Raw genomic sequence first — 27,769 nt, 5'->3', positions numbered from 1 at the left:
ATCATCTTGATGTCACGACACAAACACTTATTGCGACACAGAACATAATAAACCTCTAATTTCAAAAATTCAAAGTATGTCGCGACTTCGAACCATAATGTCACGACAATGGAAAATTGCCAAAGATGTCGCAACACGGAACCCCTGTGCCGCGACATCATTACAACTTTCTGCAGGGTTGCCCCAACCTAATTTGCTCAACTTGGTGAATTAGCCTTTATTTTATCCAATTTTTAACCCTAAAATTATTATATTTAACCTTAAAAACACCTTAAATTCACATTCTAACCTTTCTTAAAATTCTACACCTCTCAAAGTTCTCTCAAGTCCCAACACTCCCTTTTAATCAAAACCTTAAATCCCCAAAACCTTTATTGTCGATTTTCAAAGCTTTATTTGGGTGAAAAGTCATTAACCACTAGGACAAGAAGCAACAAAAAGATTGCAAAGAAATTAAGGTTAAGTATCCCTTTACTATTTTACTGTTTTATCTATTATTGTTCATTTTTATTTTATTGTTGTAGAACTGAGTATTAGAGAATGTCGCCTAAAAAAAGTAGGAAATCTTTAGTCCAAGAAAATCCGATGGTTTTGGACCCTAAAAAATTCTAGAACCCAAATGTCGAGAAATATTTTCTCAAACTACAGGTACAACCACTTATACAAAAATGACAATTCAAACCCTCAATAGTTCTATGAAAAGAAATTTGGACATTAGTCAAGAATCATCGATGGGAGCGATTCTATGTCACTACTGAGGAAAATGCAGTTGTACCAGTGGTACAAGAATTGTATGCCTCCTTTCGAGATCAAGAAATGAGAAAAAGGTAAGGTGAAAGTTGGGATACTATAACGGTGATAGGAGAAGAAGTACTACTTACCCTTAGAGAAATTTGTGAGTTTTACGATATCCCTTATTATGGCAAAGACTTCATTGATAACATTGATTTGAATACATTTTGAGGACATAAAGATGGAAGATGTCGTTTATTATTTAATTCAGGGTAGGGGTACATGGAATTATATGTTAGATACTACCTTGCCTAACGAAATTGTGGATGCAGTTCATATATACTAAAATTGCGTCCGCATTAAATGTCTCTAACATTAATACTTTTCAAGCTATTCTTTTGCATGGTATTTTGCAGTGCAAGCAAATATGTGTGGGCAAGTGGATTTATCGTGAGATGAAACATTGTGCGAATAGCCAAAAAGTCGAGCTTTTCTTGCCTTACCTCGTGACAGTACTGTGTCAAATAGTAGAGGTTCCAATGGGAGAGAATGAGAAGTTCATGAAGACAAAAAATAGCATAATTGGAGACTCATTATATACATAATACATTGAGCTTCAGAGGAAACAGAATATTGATTGGAACCAAAGGAGGAAAGAAAAGAAGATGTTCCTGTGTAACTTAAATAGAAAAAATAATCATAAGCTAGGAAAGGGGCATGTGGAAACACTAAAGAAAAACTTGATGGAATGATTATGTGGATGTAGAAAATGGGCCAGTACTTTAAGAATTCACCCGACTAAACAGGTTGAGAGCTCTAAACTAACCGCCAACTATGTTCAGCCCAATACGGACCCATTATAGTATCGAAGGAGAGGAGGTGACTTAAAAGGATGAGAGTGAGGGGGATGAACATGATTTCCTGATAGATGAAGACTACTATGAGGTGACGTTCTAACCTCAATACACCACACCAAAAAGGCCCATCCTTCGAAGCCCAACCCGACATGTACCTTTGACGGGAGGGACTTCCCATCACAAATATGGCTCGAGAAAGAAACAAGAACCAATGGAAATGAGGCATTTGCCTAGTGTTGATGATTCAAAGGAAGATTAAAACTGAACTTTTATTTTTTTTTCTTTTGGGATTGTATTAATTTTTGAATAATTTTTAAATTTTAAATTGTTAGGAGTAGGAGTAATTGTATATTATTAGTTTTTTGGTGTTTTGTTTAATATTTCTACTTAGAAACCCCACATAGCAAAGGCACAACAATTTTAAGCTTTCAACAATCGAAGGAGGAAGCACTCACCAATAGCCCACGAAACCATCATGGTCAATCGGGTAACTTCTTTCATTATCTTTTCAGGGGCTACACATTGAGGACAATTTGTTTTCTAAAGTGTAGGGGGTAACATATAAAAATTGTTTAATTGTTACCCTTTTCTTTGATTTTTCTTGTCAATTGTGTGTTTGGGCTTATAGAAATACAAGTGATTGGTTAGGAGCATGTACATAGGTTGATTGTATTTACAGTAAATTTAGCATGAGGATAGGTGATTTTAAATTCTTTATTGTTAGACTATTAAGTTTTATATATTACACTGTAAATAGGCATTAAGTAATTGAATGTACCAAATGATATAGAGAATACAAGGAAATGATCATGCTAGTATAAATGATAAATTTTTGAATTTGTGATTGTTTGGTTGATTAAATTTTTGAATATTGAGATACCTGGGGATGACCTAAGGCATTATTTGATATACACACACAGCCAAAAAGCTAACCTTATTTATTCATCCTTAGTACCTATTTTGAGCCAAGAAACACTTCTTGTAACACCCTCAAACCTGGCCTGGACGATACGGCCAAATCTGGTGATGTCACATTGAAGTGTTTTTCGTAAAGTGTTATATTGATAAAAACTCTTAATATATATTTAACCTCTTTGTGTTTTTCTGAGTTATGTCATTCATTTGAAAACTTGCGCCACTATCCAAAAAGTATTTACTTTAAAATCGGTATTAATTTCTAAAAATGTCATTTTATAGTGGAAGCTTTTTAAAATAGTTGTGCACTTGCGTTTACTTTGTAAAAAACATTGTTTCTTTTGAAAACTCGAGTTTTCCTATCTCTAGCAGTTTTAAGCCAAAGCAAATAAAAACGCAAATTTAAGTTAAAATCCATAGAGGCCTTATTATAGTAAAAATACCCAAATTAAAATTACTTATAAAAATTAAACAAATATGATAGTAAATGTGGTTGTGTGGCCGCCTTTGAGTCCCTCGCAACACCAATCCACCTTGGCCTGGGGATTACTTGTACAGATAAACAGATGGGTAAGTTTACGAAAACTCAATGTGTAATCCCATATAAGTAAATAGTCAAAAAACAAACACATTTTGGGCCTAAGCCCTTTTTGGTAACAGTGACAATAGCAGTTTGGGCTTTAGCCCATCTCAATACAGAAACAGTCATGTGTTTGGGCCTTGGCCTATTGCAGTAATAGTAAGCAGTGCAGTAACAGCAAACAGTGCTGTAACAGTAAGCAGTATGCAAGTCCTACCCATCTAGCCTCTACACTCCATCTCTGTCCAACCCTACACTCCATGTGGGGATATAATCAACTCACCCATTCCTACACTCTAGAATTAGTACTAGTTACGGCACTAAACAGTAATATGCAGCTGGGCTGCTAGTAATTTAGGCTTGAAGCCTTTCAGTACACTTTCTCTGATTAGTATAAACCTATCCCCATGCAATGCATCATACAGTCATGTCATGTCATATCATAGAAGAATCATACATGTACCCCTTACAGTTTAAATAACATGCAAAAATACGATCATAAATTCACATATATATATACATCACATAGGGCAAAACAATCATTTTACCACACAAAGGTAAAACAGTCATTTATCAATTTGGAGTCTAGGTATACTTACCGACCCAATAGTAGGTCCACGGTCATCTCGGGTGACCCGTACAACCTTAACAATCAAATAGTACAAATGGGCCCAAGGCCCATAATGCTGGCCCATGTGGGCCCACATAGGCTAGAAATGGCCTTAGCCGTGTGGATACATAGCCTGGCCCAATATTCTCCACATGTCCATGCGATTTTACCCGTGTGAGGCCCACAAGCCCATGGGCCCACACAGCTTAGTTTGGCCTAAAATGGCCCAAAATGGCCTAAGCTCATGAAATCGCTCATGGTGGCCTCAACAATTTTACGCCCATGTTTAGGCATACGGACTACCACATGAGAGAGTGCACGCTCATGTAGCGTCAACGGTCACCTATTTTGACTTTTGTCAATTTACGATTATGGTAGTGTTGTTACACACCTGAATCAATTTTGATGTCAAAACTCCATAAGCCCGAATACCTATCAAACGTTATTCAAAACTGATTAGAAGATTAACTTACAGTCTCAATAATATTTACTAGTATTAACTTGACCTACCTCCAAAATGACCCTTCACTAATGCCGTTAAGCCAAGAACCACGATCACCCAAGAACCTTCCTTAGCCAGAAACACCACTTAGTCAGTTAAACAAAACGCGCAACCAAATCGGAATACTAAATACACGCCACATTACCTTTGATCATGAAAAGAGGGGAGTTTCGTCCACCCTAACGCTAGTTAAAGATCTTCCACCCTTCGAATAGTCCCTAAGCACCAACCAAAATAGGTGAGCATTCACTCATCAATAAATAGATTTTACTATATTCTTACACTTACCAACAACGCGAGAAACGAACCAATTACGAGATGCAAGACTTGACCGCAAGAAGAAAATGCTCACCAGGAAACAAAGAAGGAACCACCGGCTGCTCTAAGAGAAAGAGAATGTTCAACGTCAAAGAAAAGAAAGGAAATGATGAAAATAGGGAAACATTTGGCCAAGGGAAACCAAAGTGGAGAACGTTTGCTCACTACACCGAAAGAGCAGAAGAAACCAAACAGATATTCGATATTGAGGGAGGAAGAAACGTTAGTTGTAGAAAAAGGGTAAAGCCAAAAGAACAATGTTCTAGCCGAAACACAGATCACAGAGATTTCAGCCAAAAAGGGGGAAGCAAAAAGAGGGACGGCAATTAGAGAGGCAGAGAGAGAAAAAAACAATTAAAAAAATTGTGGAAAAATATGAGAGAAACTAAATTTGATTATGCTCACAAAAAATCAAATAACTCTTCTATTATTCTCTCTTAAAATTCTGCCGCTAAATCCCCACACTTCAAAATCCCTTAAAACTCTCCTAAAATCCTTCCTCAAATTCCTCCAACTGATCACACCTCCCCACAACCACTCAATTTAAATTCCCTTCAACCACTTCTATGTTTCAGCTAACCCACAACACTCTCACGGTACGGCAGTAAAATAAAACGCTCTACTACTCAAAGTAGGACTCAAACCTCAGTCCCCAAGCAACATCAACACGCCTTAGACCAGCAGGTCTATTCTGTCATGCTTTACCCAAATTTATTTTAAAAGCCTACTGATTAGAGACAGGGTTTATTCTTTAAAGAAAAAACTTTTGCACAAGCCAAGACTTGAACCCAAGACTTCTCAGACTCTTCCCAGAACACATAACCACTGAAGTAGATACACAGTTGTGTCATTTTCTTGCACAACTAAATATTTATGTGTTGCCTCCTAACTGTTCCCATGCTCAAAACCTAATACTTCTAGGCCCAAAATTCAAGGTGTTACACTTCTTGATGAACTTCTTTACAAAACCCAAGCTAAAAACGATAATTGGTGCTTACCCTTTTCTTTGGTTCTGAACTACATTATTATAGATGCCTGGTCATACATATTGAGGGTTAAGTAGATATGTTATGGTGATTTTGTAAAAACAGAGCGATAGGAAAGATGGGTGGAGTATAGTGATTATAGGTTAGCTTAAAAGTGCAAAAAGAAAAAATTTAAACAGGAAACTACACGAGTAGAAAAAAGTATGTGAAAAATGAAGGAATTTTTTAGTGCGGTACCATGAAAAAGAAAGAAAAATGAGAAAGTCACAACAATAGAAAAACTCGTTTAGTGTACAAAAACTCATGAGCTAACCGTAGTTACTATATGATGCTGAAATTTCCTATAAGAAGAAATAAGGAATGTGAGAGAAGGAGAAATAAGGCGGTGAGCAGGAAAGGGTCACTAAGAAGAAGAATAGAGGGCAGTATGATGTGCAAAACTATTTTCATGCTTGAAACTATTTGATGCTTACTATTCTTGAATTACATACCTGTCCCAAGTCGAAAAGCCCCAGTGATCTAGGTAGACTTCTTTACAATTTCAAATCATACTGAATAATTGCATTTATGATTGTTTATATTCTGCTAAAATAACTAAATTACTTGCATAATTTATTGATGGATTCCTACATTTGAGATCCTTAATACTTGTATGCTTTGTAATATACTGAACTTAGGTGTTTAATATCAGAAGTGGTAAGTCAGCTGCATATCATGCTGAAATTATGTGTAAATATGAAATGCTTATTCATGTGCTTCAAAACTAGCACTTGTACCATACTGGTTCAAAGGTCATCTTTTCACTTGCTATTTTTGTTTGTTTTACTTGAGGACAAGCAATGACTTAAGTGTAGGATAGTTTGATCTGTTGGAATTCGATGTAGCAGATTAAACTAGTTTTCGCATTTTAGGAGCTTGAACACAATCATTTTGGTTTCATTTTAATTACGTTTTTGTAGTTTTAGTTACATTCAATAAAGTGTGTAATTTGAGTCTTTTATTGACCTTAGGGGCCGTATAAAGCACAAGGGTTAGCTAATATACTTTGTAAGCATGTAAAAAACCATTAGAAGGCGTACTAACTCGATTCTCGTCACAACACGGAGAGCTGGAGGTCGCAACATGGGAAGCAGAATAGAAGAATTTCAAGATTGCTTTTAATGTCACGACACAGCCTTATGATGTCGCGACACACCCTTAAAGACACCCTGGAGATGGAGCATATTACCCTAGATGTCGTGACACAGGACCTAATATGTCGCGACATCACCTACGTACGAGAAATAATTACAAGTCAGGGGTGTTTTGGTCCTTACAATCAAACATTAAGCATGAGACCGATAGCTGACCTAAGGTTAAGGGCGACGAACACTCTAAAATCTATAAATAGGCTCAATTAAGACATGTTATAAATAACTTTCAGATTGTATAATTTTTTTCCTAGTTTTAGTATTTAGTTTTTCTCTTTTCTTAGGCGTTTGATTTATTTTATTTTTTTTCTTTGCTTTGTGGAAGAAATCAGGTTTGTTAAATGTGATCAAACTCTGTGAGGATTCTACATTCATTTCCAATACAAACCAAACTTCTTCTAAACTTTATACTCTTGAATTATTATTTATGTTTATTCTTTCTATCAAGCTTATATTGTTTATGAGATCCATGAGGAACTAATCCTCTATGAGGATTCTACATTCAGTTCCAATACAAACCAAACTTCTTCTAAACTTTATACTCTTGAATTATTATTTATGTTTATTCTTTCTATCAAGCTTATATTGTTTATGAGATCCATGAGGAACTAATCCTCCTGTAGGGGATTAGCAAGTAGAGGTATGATTAGTTAACTATTTTGTAAGGCTCTATTAATGGATCAACTGTTCAGGAAAAGAAGATCTTAAACCCTAGGCCTAACAACCCTAGGAAGTCATCAAGGTGAGAATTAACCCAAAATTGGTATGGTCTATTTGTTAACACCTTAACCCTGAACCGGTCTGGACTGTAAGGTCGAGAGATAAGTAGTTCTTGTCGACCCGTTATTCTAGTAGAAGATCAGAAGATCCTGTTGGGATATCAACTAGTTGATTGAACAAGAAAACCCAAAGCAATAGTTGATTATGACTACTGAAGCAAGCTAATCACCCATGCTCAGATTTGATACATTTACTATTTCCTTTCTCATTATTTCTTTATTTCTTTTTAGTTGATTTCTATTATTATTAACAATCATAAAAACCTTTCTTTTTATCTGATCATAATATAATTCATTTAAAAATACTAATTAGATCTATTTATGCTTAGGTAGAATTAATTTAGTGTTCGCCTCCCTTGGGTATGATCCTCGGAGTACTTATATACTCCATTGTAACTATATTATAACCTGACTCGTATACTCACGGATACCGTTTTTCTAATATTTTGTGCAGGGTTTCTACTTTGGACGTTGGTACGTCTGGAGGTAGTCAGTAACTTAAATTGAAATAGCATGATTTTGTGAATTGATGATAATGTATGAAAGTGTGATGATACAGTATGAATTGGAATGAGTTGGTGATATTCTTGGATATGTTATAATGTCTAACCTATTTAAATAGTATGTTGTTATACATCTAGTTGTGACATTAAGTGCCAAGTTTTAGCCAAATGTATGTCAAAACTATGGTAGTTAGCATGCTTATCTATGAGCAAGGTAAGCATCGAAAATTTTCCATTTGAACTTATTAAGCATTTAAATGTTTACTACCGTTGTTTCTCCTACTTGTAGATCTTCAACTTGAAAAACTTACTGAGCCGGATCAATGCTGATCAAACACTAACATCAAGACGGTAGAATTATGTTCATTTTGAATCCTAACATTGTGGCATGTATATAGGGTCTTGATTGTGTAAATGGCCATCCCTAATGGTGAATGTCAATATGATATTTGAGATTATGGTCATGTTTGTATGTTAAGCATGAATTATGGCTTAGTTTATGCTTTGTTTGGTTCATATTAAGGCCATTTAAATTCTCAGTTTCCAAATTGTATAGGCATTATGTGAACTTGACAATGGAGTAACTTGGTATGACTAGGTTGATAAATGGCTTGGATATGCTTAAATGATAATCATGTGTTTTGTGCCATATTGAATGCTTGATTTTAAATGTTCATATGCTTTGTTTGGTATAGATTGATAAAATTGATGTTATGTTGAATTTAGAAGAACCTTGTGAATACATAAGTAGGTTTGGTAGAAGGTATGAAATATGTAGAAAATTGATTTTTGCCAAAACAAGGGCGATGTCGCGACCAAAAATCCCCAACGTTGCGACATAGTTCGACAGTGAGTGGCATTGTGACGTTGAGATTTTTGAAGTTGCGACATGGCTCATTGACTAATGATGTTGGAACATAAAAACCATGATGCGATGTTAACTCACATATTTTGAAAACTTTTCAGTTAAGTCCTTAACCGACCTCAAGTCAATAAAAAAGCTTTCATAAGCTTTTATAAGACCCAGAAATGATTTTACATCATATTGAAATGTGTTTTATTCTAGTAAGCATGCTGAAATGGTTAAAATTTATTGAAATTTGTTGTAGTTACTCCGATAACGAATGTAGCATCCTATAGCTTGAACCTGGCGATCGGATGAGGCAAGGGGTGTTACACACTATCATCTTCACCTTTCTCATAATAAGTTGTCCCAATTGGATAAGCTGGTGACTGACCATTTCCATTTGATCTTTCGTAGCTAGAATCGTCCATTGCTAGTCATAAACTATGGATTGAAAATAGTCAAAAGCTTTGTTTGTTGGTGAAGAGATTTTGATTAAAGGGTGAAATCTTCTTGAAGCTTAACCAGTGTCATATCCAACTTTGCTAAGCAAGTCTTATCGACTATGGTGGAATGAAGCATCAAAATAGAATCAAAAAGGAAATAGAGAGATTAAGAGAAGATATAATTTTTAGTTAAGAAGGTTTAATATAATAGTAGCAAACTAAGAAAGAAAGCAAACGTAACCACAATGACTATCAAGTTTTCCATACATTTCTTAGGTCACTCATTTTATTTATATAATACCTAAGATTAAATTCTCCACCACTCACATCACATAATCATCCAAGGCTCTTAATATGTTTTTCTTACGCGTGGCCCTCCTTGTAGCTAATGGTAATTCCTCATGTGGTCCTTTTTCAATAGTGATCCCACGTTGTCGGTTCTTCACATAAGATATAATTAATCCAAAAAACACACACTATAAAGTGCAATAAAAACTAATTTATATGCTAAATTTTCCTCCTAAAATACTATAAAAATTATACTAAACTAACTCTAAATTTGAGAGTCATCAATATTGCTCCACATCTTGTTGCACCATTCTAATGCAACAATAATACAACTAGACGTTTTCAGGACTCAACTTCCTCATCTTACTGCATGGTTTGAATTTTGTCATTGTTTAAGTTATGAAAGCGTATGAATTTATACCTTAGATATTTTATCATTGTTTGAAGTAATGAAAGTGTAGAAATTTTATAGATTAGATATAAAGTATTTATTCTAAAATTTAATTCATACTATCATGTCGTTTATTTTAAAATGATTGTTTTCAAAGTAAAATTCATGTAAAGATGTCAATATTTAATGACATGTAGCTTTATAGTAGTGGGTTTTGCTAGTTTCTTTTTGGGAGGGTGGTTTTCACTATCGTAGTATGATGATGTTGTGAGCCATTGATCTTGAGGTTGTGCATGAAGTGGAGAACATGGCTGCATCATATTATCCATAAAGTTCTTTCTTTTGGGATCATAAGGACATGTCCGGATCTTGGTACTAACGCAAGTACCAATATTATTGTAGCTATACAATGTCACTTCCAGTTTCATCTTCCTCTATATGATGATGGGTTTTCCTCCATTGTCGGCAAGGTACGGTGTCGGTAAGATAGGTTAACATTTTTACAAATTTTATGCGAAATAAGCAAATAAAAAGTGAGGGGAAAAAAAGCATGAACTGATGCCATTAACCTTATCGTGCATGAAGTTGCTTCCTAATTAAGATGATGTATATCATTAATCTTTTAGGCTGCAAACATGCAAAAGAGATTTACTTATGGTTTCCCATATAGGAAACTCTAAATAGGATTATGTTAAAGTCATCGAATTTCGGACTTATTATGACATCAATCGGCAATGACCTAGTGATCTAAATGTAACCCTTTCCTTGTCAACAACTAAAGTAAAAAAGTTGGGAATCAAGATGGCTTAATGGGTTTGGATTAAACTGTGTAATGGGATAAGATAAGGTTAATGATGTTAGCGGCTATGAAGTTAGATTTCACCCAATTATCACTATCCAAATTAAGAGGGCTAATATCTGCTTTCGAAAAAAAAATTTCACCTTGGTTTAATTTGTGTATTCCTGTAATTTTCATATATACTTTTGTGTTATAATCATGTTTAATATATTTTGGTAAGTTAAAATTATTCATGCTATATACAATTTGATGCATTTGTATTATCACCATAGTCATATAGCATAATTGTATTGTGTGCAATATTGTAAAGTGTCCGATATCTAAAAATTGTACGGTCCAAAAAATGAAATGAAACAAAGGGAAGGAGCACTACGAATAGAGAAATTAATTTCCCATTAAATTTGGTAATCAATTATCTAGACTTTTCTTTTTTTCTTAAGCCGAAATTCATACAATGAAAATATTGGATATAAACATGTGGACAATTATAGAGGCAATGTTGCATGAACTTAGTACATGTAGGGACCTTGAAAATTTTGAGATGACACAAACAAGAGCAGATACTGCAAAAGCTTTCTCCCATGAAAAAACCTTTAGAAGATCAGGCACCATACATATATATATTCATGCTTTTTAGCTTGTTTTCAAAATCCTCATTATTTAGCTACTTGACTCTATCAGTCATTATTGAGAGGATAAAATGAAAAGGGATACCACATAATTAATATACATTTTATCTCTAAACTTGTCCAAAATTATTTAATTAGTATTTAAATTTTTTAATATTTAGTTAATATTTGAATTTATATTTAATGACATATATTGTTTCAATTTGTTAACCACGTTATTATTTTAAGGATCAACATGTAATTTGTTATCTGAACTTGTCCAAAGTACATAGATAATACCTGAATTTATTCAAAAATACTTAATTGGTACTTGAATTTGTTCAAAAATTATACATTTTTAATTAATTTATATTTTTAAAATATTTTAATTTTTAATTTATGTCCATCACATGTTATACTAAAAGGCTATCACATGTCACTCTAAGATTAGTTTTTAATGCCACATCAACACACACTAATGATGTTAGTGCAGAGTTACTAACCTGAATAACGGAATATAAATTTAAGCACTAACTAAATAAAAATATTTAGGTACCAACTAAATATATTTCAATAAGTTAACCTTAAAGAAAATTAATTCTGGAAAGGTATGGCAGGTAGGCAACCAAATTTTTTAAGGTTGGATGTCTCTAACTCCATCATTACTTTCAAGTAGCTCAACTTTGCTTTCTTGTAGGCAGTGCTGAGGCCAAACAAATTTACTGGGTAAAACCCTCATCTCATTTTGGAGGACCAGAATTTTTTAAATAATAATAATAACAACAATTTTAAGAATTAATATATTATACATCATTTGCAAGATAGTTGCATGAAAAACATATAAAATTTCATCTCAAATAAAATTTGTGTAAACGTATCAACTTAATTTTTTATATCATCTTCTTTACTACTTCACTTAAGATTCCATCGATATTAAATGCTTTTAGAAGTTGAGGTAATTAAATGAGGAATAATGTCAAATTTAATATTTAATATTTATATCTTTTGTTAATTTAGTTGGATTTCACTCTTAATCTTTTTAAAAATTTAAATTTAACCATCAATCTTCTAAAAAGAGTGAATTATTATCTTTTAATAGAAATATTAACTAAAATATTAAATTTCTAGACATGGTAGCTTACATGTAATACATGTGTACTTTGTGCTATTTTTGTTTAATTGTTACGAGTTTTTTATATATTTTTATAAATTTTGAATTTAAAATTTTGAAGTTATTTGTTAGAGTGACATATAAAATAAATAGTGATATGTCAACATGAAGTACACGTAGATTGTCACTTAGGTTGCCACACCAACATAGTTATAAAATTAATATTTAAATTAATATTTTCATTAAAAAGTGATTTGACTTTTTGAAATATTAATAGCTAAATAATGATCAAATTGATAAAAGAAAATGTAAATGTTCAAATTTAGTATTATGTCTTAAATTAATTCTCACTATTTTTCTTTCAAGCAAGTTCATTAAATATTACTACATTCAGGCGTAGCTAGGGGCTGGTAGGGCCCAACTCCCTAAAATAAAAAAATTCATTTAGGCCCTTTAAAATTTTTAAAATTTTAAATTAGTAAAGATAAAACTATACTTTGACATTTTAAAAATGATAAAATTTAATTTAATATATTAAAATTATAAAAATACATATTATTAAAATAATTATTTTATTATAATTTTATTATAATTTAATTTCTACCCTAAAAAGTTTTGAGCGATCACAACATTAAAATATAAAAAGTGAAATTTAGCATGTAAAACTATGATTGCATTTTAGATGACAAAAAAACATTATAAAAAAAAATAAAAAAGGCAAAAACCTTAATATATATGTGTGTGAGAGAGAAATTTGGTCTGAGGTTCATGTCGGTCGATTTCTTTTGCCAGCTTCAGACCCTAGGAAGTAATAATAAAGTGGTATTACATTGGTATAAAAAGAAGTGAAAAAACACAAGGTCCAAAGACCTTTTGAAGTGTCAAAGGGAGGAGACTATGATACAACCTTAACCCTTAAAAGAAATAAAAAGTTACAAAAAGAAAAAAGGTTTGCATGTGATTATCCAATAGTTTAACATTAACCTTTGATTTTAAATCTTTTTGACAGCCAATTAACATCAGCTAATGCTTCCATTCCTACAGTACTCAATCATGGTAATTAATTTGTTTAACTCAAAATCCATATAAGATAAAATAAAATAATTTTCGTACGTCCATGTTAAGCTACAAGATCCACTCTTAACGATGAAGTGATAATTCTTTCCTTTATGGATTTTCGTTTTTTGAACTGTCAAATTGCAGTAATTTTCTTCCTTTCCCCACGATCTTAGTGCATGGCGACATGATATTAAGGACCACATAATTGGTTCCCTAAACCCAATTATATTGTAAGTAAAATTTTTATTATAGTCATCCAAAAAATAATCATAAATAAGTGACTGTCATTTTATGTTGTTTTCATTTCAATCATTCGCGGTTAATTTAGTTAACAATAATATTATTATACATTCACTTAATTTTAATAAAATTTCCTTTTAATCACTTATTTTATCTTTTTAATTTTTATTTTTTAAATTAATTTTTCCTAGTAAAAGGGAAAAATATGAGTTTTATAGAGAAAATTTTAGGTTTTTATAAGGAAAAACCTATGTCTTTACATAGAAAAACCTACATAAGATAAATGACTAAAATAAAAACTTATTAAAGTTGGATAACTAAAATGAGTGTACAATAACATTGTCGTTAGCCAAAACAGCAGGTGACTAAAATGAAAACATTATGTACCAATAGAGCCTTATTTTCAATTTTCTTTTCGGTGATCAAAATGAAAACTTGTGAGAGTTAGATGACCATATGTAAAATTTACCCTATATTTTAAAACTTATGGATTTAAAAGAAAAAAACCTCTACGGAGAAGAGATTGTACGAAACTATGATTCCACATCATCCTTATCCCTTTCCAATAGAAAAATGATAAATTAAAATTTTCCTCCTGATTTTTTGCATTTTTAGTTGGATTTGAATTTTTTCAGGAGGAAAATTTTTTTTTTTTCATTCTTCTATTGTAAAGGGATAAGGATGACATGGAATCATAGTTTCATACAATCTCTTCTCCTACCCACGACCATAAAAAGCTAATCCAATTTATTATAGAAAAGGGCTCTATTTATCCATCAACATAACAAAGGCTTTAACCTCAGTATCAAAATAGCATTATGGCATGCTGACAATTAGCTCTCTCACAACTCAAGCACAACATATTTGAAGTGATTGCAAGCACTTAATACAATAAGGAAATTGGCCTCGAATGGTTCAAAGTGGCGGGCAAAAAATATAAAAGAATTGAGCGGGCAAAAAATATAAAAAATTGAGCATCCATCAAACTAGAGAGAACGATGACAAAACCATCCCTAAAATCACTTACAAAAGTAAGACTACATCTATAAGCAAGATTAAAAAACGTGCTACAAGAGAAAAAAAAAACTTTTAAAAGTTAGCGCTTATTAAACAATAGAAAACAAACAAAAAAAATTATAAAACTTAAGACAACACAAGTCCAAACTTGTGAAATCATTTATTATTCTAAAACTCTCAAAATAGAAACAAATTAAGAAGCCAACGAAAAGTCACCCACTTTCCCAGAGAAACTGTTAGTGGCCAATAGAGTTTTAGTGGCAACATGCACCGTCATCTATTCATCATAACTTGTGAAGACAGCAAAGATACTCACAATGTAGATCTACAAATTAAAAAGAGAGAAGACATGTGTAGTAAATGAGGAGAAGGAAGAAAGAGAAGGTTGATGGGAGGGAGAAAAATGCAGGTGGTAGCTAACTCAAAAGTTAACATCGTCTCTGGAGAAAACAAAAGAAAAGAAACAAATGGCTTAAAAAAAATCAAGTAGTGAAACTTTAAATGTAACAAACCGATTTGAAATAACATATCTCAAATATATATATTTGACACATTGTATAACATTTATTAATTAGTAAAATAGAAAATAGTGTAGGACTCAAGAATAATACTAATAAATTTATTTAAATATAATTAAATATTAATTATAATTATTATAATATTTTAGGTTTTAGATTTAAAATTTATAATATAGGATTTAGGGTTTAGGGTCCATGATTCAAATCAAGATTAAAGTTTGAGTTTAGAATTTACAATTTACAATTTATATTAAGTTTTAGATTTGAAATTTGGATTTATATTTAAAAAAGTTATTAGCATATATTTGTAAATTCATAATTTTATTTCACTAATGATAATGTGTCGTGCTATTAATTATTGACGATATATGAAACTTATTTATTAAGAATGTATAAAAAATCAACCCATCTCAATATCACACAATGAAAAAAATTAGCTCAACAATGGTAATGTATACCTCGAATTTATTAAGAAATGGAAAATTAAATATTTGTCGATTGACTTTTAGTTCAGTTGGCATCGATATTGTTGTCAGTATAAGAGAATGTGAGTTTGAGTATGCTGAGGTACATTACCCTCTTATTTAAAGCTTGAGGAGGGACTATGAATAATTTTAGGCATTGTATAAAAAAATAAAGACTAAAAAACTATGATACTACACTCATATGAAAGTGAGTAAATCAAAAAATAAAAAATAAACATTTTAGGTGTTGTTGGGATGGAACTATTCAAATCACACACCCTCTCGTGCTATTAGATCTCTTTTATGAAATATTTACTACCCCACATGTGTTGAAACTATGATTGATCAAATCTCAACCAATGTGTGGGATTTTAAGAGAATATTTTATATATATGCCTTTTTAGCAACTTAATTTCACGTGATCTTCTACGTGATTTCATGGTTATTTTAAAATCTTTGTTAATTATTAATTTAATTAACTACTTGTATGCACGAAATCATGCTTACTAAGCTTTTATAGGATACATGTAATTGCACGATTTAAAATTAATGTTATGATTCGCACGATAAATATTAAAGAATGCCCTAAGTTATATATATTTTTTAGTAAAACCCTACGTTATATATTTATATAGCCAACAACCTAATAAAGTAAATAATAAGAGATTTTCTATTAGCATCATAATTCAAGAATCAAGTCTGGTGTAACTTATTTTCCTGTTAAAAATATTATAATGTATGCTTATTTTGATTAAAAATTTTGGGGATGCTAAGGTATAATAAATTCCATGAACTTGCAATTTATAGAGCTATTTGTTACGAGGATAAGAAAATTTCAAATTATTTGTTACCTAGAAGTGTGTAAAATAGATACATCCTTGAACAAAATATTAAAGAGTTTGTTTTTACCACTTAAGACTCCTGTCAATCTGAAGGTAGAAAAAGCAATAATTGAAATGAGTCATCAGAGGCGAAGTTAAATTTTTTTTAAAGGGTCAAGATTAAATTATATATTGTTGTGAAAGTTAAAATATAATTTCATCATTATATTGCCTTATATCTTTATGGTTATCAAAAGGACTAAATCAAAATTCTAACGTTTTTTTGCAACCAAACTATAATTTCACCATATATTACCTAGCATTCTATGAATTTGGGGGGTTTAAAGGTGCAATTTTTCATTTTAGGGGGGATCAGGGCCCTTTCTGCCCCTCCCTTCACCCCTATGAGTCATGATGTTGGAAAAAGAGACATTTACCCAAGGGCTCAGTAAGAATGTTGACAATTTGATCATCATTAGAAATAAACTTGACTTAACTTGCCTTGAAAGCACTTGGATTGAACTTGTTCTCTGATAAAATGAAAATCCAACTCAATATGCTTTGTTTTTAGCGTGAAAAATGGGATTATAAGAAATATATATTGGACCAATATTATCATACCAAAAAAAGTAGTTGGTTCTTACAAAAGAAAACCCAGTTTAAGTAACAAGGATTTGAGTTACATAATTTCTACTATTGCATTAAAAATGGTGTTCTATAAAAGGTTGAACCTAATGAACACTTGAACTCGATGAACCTAATTTCTACCATTGCAGTAACAAGGATTTGATACTTTCAATAGATTATCAGGCAATGGTGTTCTACAAAAGGTTGAACCTGATCAAGACTTGAACTAATCATTGCCATTTTTGGACTATTGTTCTTGGTCTCCCCCACCATTATTCTTGTTCTTAGGCTTGGAAGACTAGAATTTGTCTAGATTTTTCATGCCAAGCTTGACCAAGCCTCCAAACATACTGACGTCTAGAATGTGAATAATGCAACTAAATATATGAATTTGAGGCTGTTTTCGCAAGTATACGAGCTAGGTTGTAATATGGTTTTTACAACGAAGTAGGTGAGTACTCCGAGGATCGTATTCAAGGGAGGCGGGTACTAAATTAACTTTAACCTAAACAGAAATAGATCTAATTAGTACTTTAAATAAATTATATTACGATGAACATAAAAAATAAAGAAGCTAGATTTTATAAGAACATAAATAAATAAAAAAACATAAATGCATGAACTTTGGAAAAGTAAAATCTAAACTCAACCAAATCTAAGCAAGGATGATTAGCTCACTTTGGTGATCAGAACTAATTCCCATTTCGGATTTCTACTTCAATCAACAAGACGTTACCTTAATAAGATCTCTCGATCTTTCACTAAACTAACAAGTCGACAAGAACTACTTATCTCTTGACCTCACAGTCCAGACTGGTTCGGGGGTAAGGGGGTCATGGATAGGCCATACCAATTTTGAGTTAATTCCCACCTAATTGACATCCTAGGGTCGTCAACCCTAGAGTAAGTTCTTCTTTTCCCAAACAGTTGATCCTTTGGGGAAACCCCACAGAGCAATCAATTAATCACACTTCTAACTAATCCCCTATAAGAGGAATAGTTCCTTATGGAATCCATAAACACAATAAACTTGATAAACAATATAAACATAAAGAACGACTCAAGAATAAGGTTTAAGAGAATCCTAATTATATTGATGAAAGAGAGTTGGTCAAATCCACAAATTAAATTCTCTGTTGAACACAAACAAAACAACTGAAAATAAATTTAAAGCCTAAAAGAAACCTGAAAACTAAGTTACAAGGAAAATTCTAAATTAAGAAAGTTGTCCCTCAACAAGTGTCTAAAAAGCCTATTTATAGAGTTAAGGTTGACTGTTGTCCTTAGCCCTAGGTTGGCTAACGTTTTTGTGTTAATTTTCATTGTATAGACCAAAATGCCTTTCGCTCGTAATTCTTCCCATACAGGGCCAGTGTCACGACATTGAAGGTAGTATACTTTGGCATCAGGTTCAGCTTTAGGGGTGTGTCACAACATCCTCTAACTGTGTTGCGACACCAAAGGTAGTATTTCCATTCTTGTATTCTGCTCCCTATGTTGCGACATTAGACTCCTCTGTTGTAACACGACAACCAGCTTTGAGCTCTTATGCCTTTGAATGGTGTCCTACACACTCGTTAAGTACGTTGGCTCACCCTTAGGCCTCATTCGACCCCTAAGTTCATAAAATGACTCAATTTACACTTTTTATTGAATTAAAACTAAAATAGAAAAACTAACTAAAACATAATATAATCATTTGTATCCGAGCCCCTTAAATATGAAAACTAGTTGAATTTGCTATATCGAATTATAGCAGATCACTTTGGTAAGATCCTAGACAACCTCTCCACTACAACTCTTATTTGGCCAAAGGCTTTAATCCACCATGAAATATAAGAATGTAACACCCCTTGCTCAATCCAATTACTAGATCCAAGTTGTGGAATGCCACATTCATTACTAGAGCAACTACAATCAAATTCATAATAAAATAATCATTTTACATTCATTCACACATCAATCATGATTTAAATACAATAATATCTCATTTCCTAGTCTCAATTGAGCTTACAAAAGCTCTTTTGACAACTCGAGCATGAAATAGAACCAATTTCCAAAGTTTTAAAAGTTCAAGGCCAACGTGACCTTAGGCCACTCGACGTCGTGACATGACTCATTGTCAACTGACGTTGCGACGAAGAAAGTTGCTCGTCATGACGAAGACCCTGTATTTGGTAAAAATGAACCAATTTGTTACGTATTTCAATGCTTTCAACCACAACCTTTCAATATAATCACTAAGTATCAACGTCATTTGATACAAACATACCAAAAACATACCCAAACAAGCTCAACAATCAAATTCTACTTATTATCAAGACAAACAAAACTTATATACATATATATATGTGTGTGTGTGTGTGTGTGTGTGTGTGTGTGTGTGTGTGTGTGTGTGTGTGTGTGTGTGTGTGTGTGTGTGTGTGTGTGTGTGTGTGTGTGTGTGTGTGTGTGTGTGTGTGTGTGTGTGTGTGTGTGTGTGTGTGTGTGTGTGTCTCAAGTCAACTTAACAACTAATTCCATTAGAACACAATATCCAAACCAAACCAATCCATATGCATACCTAAAAATCACTATATCCAGATTTAAACCTTACCAGAATATGTCAATTAAGTTGGTACATACAAATTCAAGTTGCCATCAAGTATTCAATACCTATCCATCATTTAAACTTCGACAATTCAATGCCAATACCAATTACCACACATTCATCAAATCATTCCATACCAACTTTACTTATGTCAATTCACTTAAAACCATACAATTTCATATGCCATAATATCTCAAGCATATACACCAAATAAACTATTCTAAACAAGCATCACCATAAGCAACATAACATACCAAGCTTTGCAATTCACTTTAACTAATATACATCAAAATTACCTCGAGACACCTTAGATATATACATGCTACAACCCAAGACTCAAAATGATCAAAAGCTACCAAATCAATTATAGGATAGTGGAGCTTTGGCTTGACATATTCCATAAGGTAATGACTTACAAAGAGAAGGGGAAACAAATTAGGTAAGCATATAGAACGCTTAGTACGTTCATAGGCATTAAACAAAAGCTTACCTTAAATTTCAATTAAGCACAATAAGTTACTAAGCTTAACATAGTTGGCTAGACATGTCAAAACACACATCAATAAGTTGAGTTTAATATATAATCAAATTATATGATATCACAATCATATAACATGTCAAATCTCAAAACTCATTCAATTAATAAATGAATCAACCACATACATATCAAGTCATGGTAACAATACATTGTTCAACTCAATTCAACATTTTTCCCAATGAACATCAAGATTATTATGTCTCATATCAATTTCTCATTTCATATAAACCGTTTCGCCCAATGAAACCTAGTAAATAGACTCGAATACATAGGTATCTACATCACACCAATTGCTCATCTGAGCTAAGTATATTCATGTCCAGGCTAAACCTTTATAACAACATATCTAATTGCTTGTCCAAGCTGAATATGTATACATGTCAGGTTGCCCATCCAAGCTAAAGCTTTAAAACAACATCAGGTTACTAGTCCATGCTAAAGTTGTTTCACATGTATCTTCAAGTTCGCAACAAATGTTGGATCTCGGTAACATCTGTAACCAATCATGTACAAGCGCGCACAATACCCTATTGACATGCCAATCGTATCTTAATGGGTCTCTTTTTCAATTATAATCATCATTTTACAGTTTAGTCCAATTCTCACTTTTTTCGTCGATTCATAATTAAGCACATATATAATTACAAATCAAATAAACAACAACATATATAAACAAATACCATATGAACTTACCTAGTCAAAACAACAAGCAAATTGAATCTTCAAGAAATATTCGATAATTTTGGCTTTTCCTCGATTATCTCTGGTTTGATTCAATTCTTGGTATAAATAATTATTTTAGACAATTCATCAATACCAAATTTTTGTATATCATCCCATGATATGCAAGAACCTATTTAATTCCATTTTTTGAATCCTCTTAAGTTTTTTATTTTATTCAATTTAGTCCCTAAAACCGAAATAACTATATCTTTCAATTTTGAGCCTCGATTTTAAAATCGATTTCAATTACATCTTTTTGGGACCTACTATCTATTATTACTGAAATTTTACCTTAGTTTCATAATTTATTCATTTTAGTCATTATGTACCAGCCATATCAAAAGACTCTAGTAGAGGAAGATACATGCAATTGACCTTGTTTTCATATTCTTCATACCATCCAAAGCATCCAAGATTTGGATATCGATCAATTTCATCCACGATTGCATGTTGTGGAGGGGCCAATTTGAGAAACCTCTTCAACCATGTGCAATTCACTTGCTTTTCCTCTAATTTAATCTCTTTCTTAAACAAAATGATATCTATCAATCGATCATGCTCATACTTCGATCCATTTCTATTAGCTCTAGTGACCATCTACTCATCGATTATAAGGTCAGTTTTAAAAGGACTCTTCTAACATTATAGTTGCCTCCCCACATGAAAAATATAGTTTATGCATTTTAGACTTCCATCTTTTCAACAAGATGACAGGAAACTTGATATCATTATGAATTTTGTCACTGTAGATGCCACATATAAACCAACACTCTTCAAGCAATCTACAATTTGTACATCACCTCCAAAATTTTAAGTTATGTCAAGCGCAAACAACTCGATCTTTCTATTGTTAAAAACATCAAAGTAATATTTAATTTCACAAAATTTTAAAAGAATTTTTGCAAATATTATAAAATTTAAAAAATTAAGTTGAAAATTTTACCATATTGATTCCATAGTTTGCTAAATGTTTATAAAAACCTTAATGCAACCATTTTTCAAAAAAAAAAAAGTTTTTTAAGAGAGTAGAAGAAAACTTTTAGTGGAAAAGAAGAGAAATCAATGTGATATTTATAGGGGAGAAGGTCGATTCCCATTATTGTCGATTTCTTTGTATTAAATGGGTTTTTTGAGGAACAGGAAAATAAATTATCTCAACATCCATAACTGTAATTTATAGTTCTTCTTTCCTTATTTGCAAGGCACGGAGTTGTATGATAGATTTGACATAAAATAAAACATAAAACTCAATATGATGTGAAAATATTCAAGTGTAAAATAGAAATGTTTTTAACTTTTGTTTATATTTTAAAAAAGAAAAAAGAAAAGTGTGTGAATTGGTTTGGATAATGGTAGAGGGAGAGAAGAGAGGAGGAAGGAATGATCCAGATATAGTTTTATGCCGTGTCTGTCTGTACCTTTTATGTATTTGTTTTATAAATTCCCGGGAAGTAATAATTCCCCCACCAATTTTATCTTCTTAAACAAATTTTCTCGAGATGTTAAAAACTAAAAAAACAAACACTAGAAATAAAATATGTGTTATTGAAGTAATGTCAAAGGTCAAAGATTTGCATTACTGTCTCTGTCTCCCACACACACACACATTCTCTATTCCCTAAAGCACAACAAATTTACATTTCATTCCCCTGCCTTTGGCCCAAAGCACTATGCACTCCCACTTGCCTCTGCTCCTACCATGGCTGTCCCACTTTTCTCTAAATTAATTCATTTTCTATACTCTTATGTATTTGATGATTTAAGGTTTAGTGTATACTGTATCGGGTAAGTCCATTTGACTGGTCAATTGAGTCCGGTGGGTTAGTACACGTGGCGTAAGTGATGATTTGATGATGTGGCAGCGACATCAACTTGAGGACCCTTTACCCAACAACTTCACAAGATTTCTGGGCTCTGATATATTGTGTGAAACTATTGATACGCTGACGTGGCGATTTGTTCATTCTCTTAAATCGCCTCTTATCATCGACTTACTATTCTGTATTTAATTAATACATTATCCTTCTTGGAGACTAATAATTTCAAAATGAAGAAAATGTGAGTAATAACAATATGTACAGAAAATTGGTGTGACAAACAATATTAAAAGCTATGTTTTACCATAAATAGAATCAGATCCTATTAAATGGCATTCCATTATTCTGTTTTATGATTCCCATGAAGATATTTCTATATATACACACATAATTCATTTATTATAACAGGCAAAGCATGTACCGTCATTCTAAAAATTGGCACTAGTTTTTAGAGGAAGTAAAAAGGTGAACAATGTGAGAAACATGTGAACTTGCAACAAAGTAAATTATATTATTTAATATTCATACTAACATTTAATGTAAGGAGAAGATAAGAAGATTTGGCAATACAAATATTTCATGTTAACAAGTACGTCAATTAATAATGTTTAGTTGGAGTGGAACTTAGCCTACATTTGGACATCTTGCGTGTACCCATTCAGATATAATGTATTTTACCTAAAAAAAAAAACATACAAAAAAGCAGAGATAGTTTGGGATATGTTAGGTAGCGAATGGAAGGACAAATGGCTTTCAATCAAGTTGAGAGAAAAACCCTTGTCAAACTGATCTTATGAAAAAAGCAGTAAATGAAACAAACTTGCTTTTCAAGAGGGTTTGCATGATTTTTTTTTTTTTTTTGTCAAAGGTTGTTAGAGATTGGTTTGAGAAAATAACATACACACTCTCTCTTTCTCTAACCATGTCTTTTTTATATCATGGGTTGTTGTCCCCTTTCATCTTCCCATTTCATGTCAACTACAAAATGCTTGCCTCCTTCAATGTACTAACCCACAATTGTTGGCTTCAAGAGTAGTCATTATTCTTCTTTTTTTTTTTTATCACCCAATTATGAAAACTTCATTCAACTCTTAGTATTTTTTTTCTTTTGGTCACTCAATTATGAAAAACTACAAAATATCATTCAGCTGTTTAATTTTATCTTTTTCGGTCACCCAACTATCTTACATTTTTGAGTGTTTCTATTTTAACATTAGCTAGCTGGTGCCAAAAGAAAAACAAATTTGAATAGTTAGATGGCCATTTTATAATTTTTCATAGTTGGGTGACAAAAAAAAGTTTACTAATAGTTGTGTGACTACTAGTGTAGTTTACCCAATAAATAAAGAAAAAAAAAAGTTATAATGATAAACTTAGCTCCTGCTGTTTATTATTTTTCTCATTTTGGTCCTAATTTCTTTTATTGCTTTGACCAATTTAACCTTTAAATTTTAGTTAAATTGATGTTTTCTTAGACAAAAAAAAAAAAGATTTAATGGACTGTTAAAATTTAAACGTAGCCTGCATGATAGTCTATATGTACTTTACTATTTATGTATGTACTTTTAAATTTTTCATAATTTTTTTAAATTTTTATTTTTAAATTTTTATAAATTACGCATTGCTTGTCATGCAAGTTGTCATATTAACGCTATCCAAGCTTTTTCATCCAAAACAACAACAATTTGATTAAAATTTGAAGGATGGGGGCTAAAATGGTTTGAAAAAATTAGAGCCATAGTGATAGAAAAAGGTAAATGTTAAATGTTAAATTTATTGGGGTAAACTACACCATTAGTCACTAAACTATAAATAAGTTTTTGTTTTGGTCACTTAACTAAAAAAGTTACAATTTGGTGATGAACTATTCAAAAGTTCTCATGTAAGTCATTGAGCTATTAAAATCGATGCTATATGACTTTCTCTAATCACACTACTTGCATAATCAAAAGCTCTCTTTCCCCTTCTATTTTATAGTTCAGTTTTTTTCATTAAACAACTTTAGACATTAGGAATCTGTGAACCAAAATTCAAACAGTTTTTTTCTCCAATCTCCGACAATGACTGTTTGATCGACTTACATCTAAGGTATGATCTTCTACTCGTCGATAAGTATTGATCAACTGTACCAATCGTCAAATCGTCACTTAGAGCTTACTGGGGAAACTTAAAAAAAAAAAAATTAACAACCCAATGACTTAAATAAAAACTTTTGAATAGTTCAATGACTTAAATGAAAACTTATCAATAGTTTAGTGATTAAATTATAACTTTTTTTAGTTAAGTGATCGAAATAAAAATTTCCCATAGCTTTGTAACTAATGGTATAGTTTACCCAATTTATTATTATGTGTTGAGTCATAGTAAGAAAGTATTAGTCAACTTATCATACCAAGAGAAAAACTTGACATATATATTAACCCTTTTATTTGGCCAAACTCCAAAGTCAAGAAAAAAAATAATTGAAGGCAAAATGAAGTAAGAAATGGAAAGTGATGGATGAAGATATTGTTTCACATTGTCCACCGTCTTTTAAGTATTTACTGTTTTATTGTAACCCTACCTATGACTTTCATGCGTCCTTCCAACACATAACTTCTTATATAATCTTATTTTATACATTACAAATAACAAAAAGTCATAGTATGTTAATAATTAGTAAAAAAGTCTTACAAAATATTGGTGCAATTATATTAGTTATGGGTCTATTCCATCACCCGGCGTGCATTTTTGGTTAGGTCAACAAGTTTTTCCTCTTTTTTCAAGCTTACTAACTTTATCTTTTTTAATTTTAGGTAAATTACATTATTAGTCACTTAATTATGGGTAAATTTTCGTTTTGGTTATTTAATTAAAAAGTTATAATTTAGTCACTAGCGTTTTCGAAAAAAATTACCACCAAACTGTTAAGTGACTAATGGTGACACTTTTTAACCGGTATAATAATAATTTTAATCCCTATATTTTATATTTTTTATCAATTTGACCCTGATTTTATATAAATTGATAAAATTAAAATTCTTTTGAAAAATTTAGAAAATTATAAAAATATATAAAATACATTCAAAATAAAAATAAAAATAGATAAAGGAGAGACAACGAGGGAAATTTGTTTTCATTGTGTGAAAAGAAAAGAAAAAGAATTGGAATATAACTTATTTTTTATTATTCGGTTTTGAAAAATAATTTAAATAAATTAAAATTTTGTATCTTTGGTTAAAAATGGAATTGAAGTTATAATATCAATTTCGAAGAATTTATTCAACAACATAGAACTCAACTTATAGATATTACTAATTTGACTCTATTTTGTTTTTAATGTGTTATTAGATTTGAATGATCATTTTGGTTCTTATGTCTCAATATTGAACAATCTTGAGCTTTAGTACGATATAATCTTGAGTTTTTTGTATTAACATTAGTCTTTAATTATATTTAAGTTTTATATCTAATGAATATTATGTTAAGAGATTGAAATTGATCTATTTGTTTATTCATTTTTGTGATTTTATGGCAATGTTGAAGATTTGTTGTTACAATAACTTGAATTTTTATATAGAATTTTCTATTTCTTTAAATAATTTAAAGTTTTTATAATTTTATATAGAATTAGGGTTAAATTGATCAAAAGTATAAAAACTAAGGACTAAAATTATAATTATACAAACAAAAAGTGCCACCATTAACCGCTTAACAATGAGTGGCTAACACAAACAATTTGAATGCATTAGTGAACAAGTTGTTACTTTTTTAGTTAAAATAACCAAAATAAAAAATTTACACATAATTGAATGACTAATAATAAAATTTACCCTTTAAATTATTATTATAATATTATTTAATATTTCTTATAATTAACTTTTGTTCACATGAAAATTGCAATAGAACAGTAAAATAATTAGAAACCAAATTACTTTAGCCTTGTTTATTAGTTCATTGAAAGTAGGTTTAATGTTTTAAACTTGTTTGATAACATATATATATATATATAAAAAAATCATTAGTTAGAATTTTTCAATGAAAACTCATTGAAAAAGATAAGTAAATAAGGGTCATTTATCATTTAAGAAGACTATATTCAATGAATTTATACTTTATTTTTTTATCATTATTGTTAAAAGTCTGTTTTATAATATTTCTATATTTAACACATTAACTTTTACCATATATATTTTATTTTCAAAACAAAATTAATGGTAAAATATTTTCAAAATCTAACCAACAATTTATTTATATTCAACATTTAATTTTATATAATTCAAGTACAATACTTGTTAAATTCAACATTAAAATCCATAATTTCATTTTTTTATTTATCAAATACCAACTTAGTCTCCATTTTTATATATGCTTTTTGTTTATAAAATTAAAATATTTCATTATTGATTAAATGATTAGTTTTTTTTCTATTATAAACAAGTCAATAATCTATTTTTAAATTTTAATTGACATAAAGTCGAGATTCAAACCTTTATAAGCCCTTACCCAGTAAAAGTGCTAAGAAGATCTATATATTAAGAGTCATATTGTAATTTGTCCCTTCTATTTGAAAAATAAGTAAATTAGTCCATATACATTAGATCAATGACAAACTGGTCATTCTATTAAATATTTCATTCATTTCTATTGTTAAAAAATTATCCTTATATGTCAGATAAGATACACCTAACATATCATATGTTACCATAAGTTATTTCATCAATTATATCAATTTTAATAGAAAAAACCGATTTATTTTTTATCTAATATATAAATATACACCTTTTAATAAAAAATATAATTTAATTTTTATACAAAATCTCCATTAAAAATATATTTTATTAATAAAATAGAGGTATAGTAATACAAAGTCAAAGTCGTAATAGAAATTTGTATAGTAAAAGTTGGGGGCATGAC

This window comes from Gossypium arboreum, chromosome 1, assembly GCF_025698485.1.
Source record: "Gossypium arboreum isolate Shixiya-1 chromosome 1, ASM2569848v2, whole genome shotgun sequence".
In the NCBI taxonomy this organism is placed as follows: domain Eukaryota; kingdom Viridiplantae; phylum Streptophyta; class Magnoliopsida; order Malvales; family Malvaceae; genus Gossypium; species Gossypium arboreum.
Note: the sequence above shows the minus strand (reverse complement) of the source record.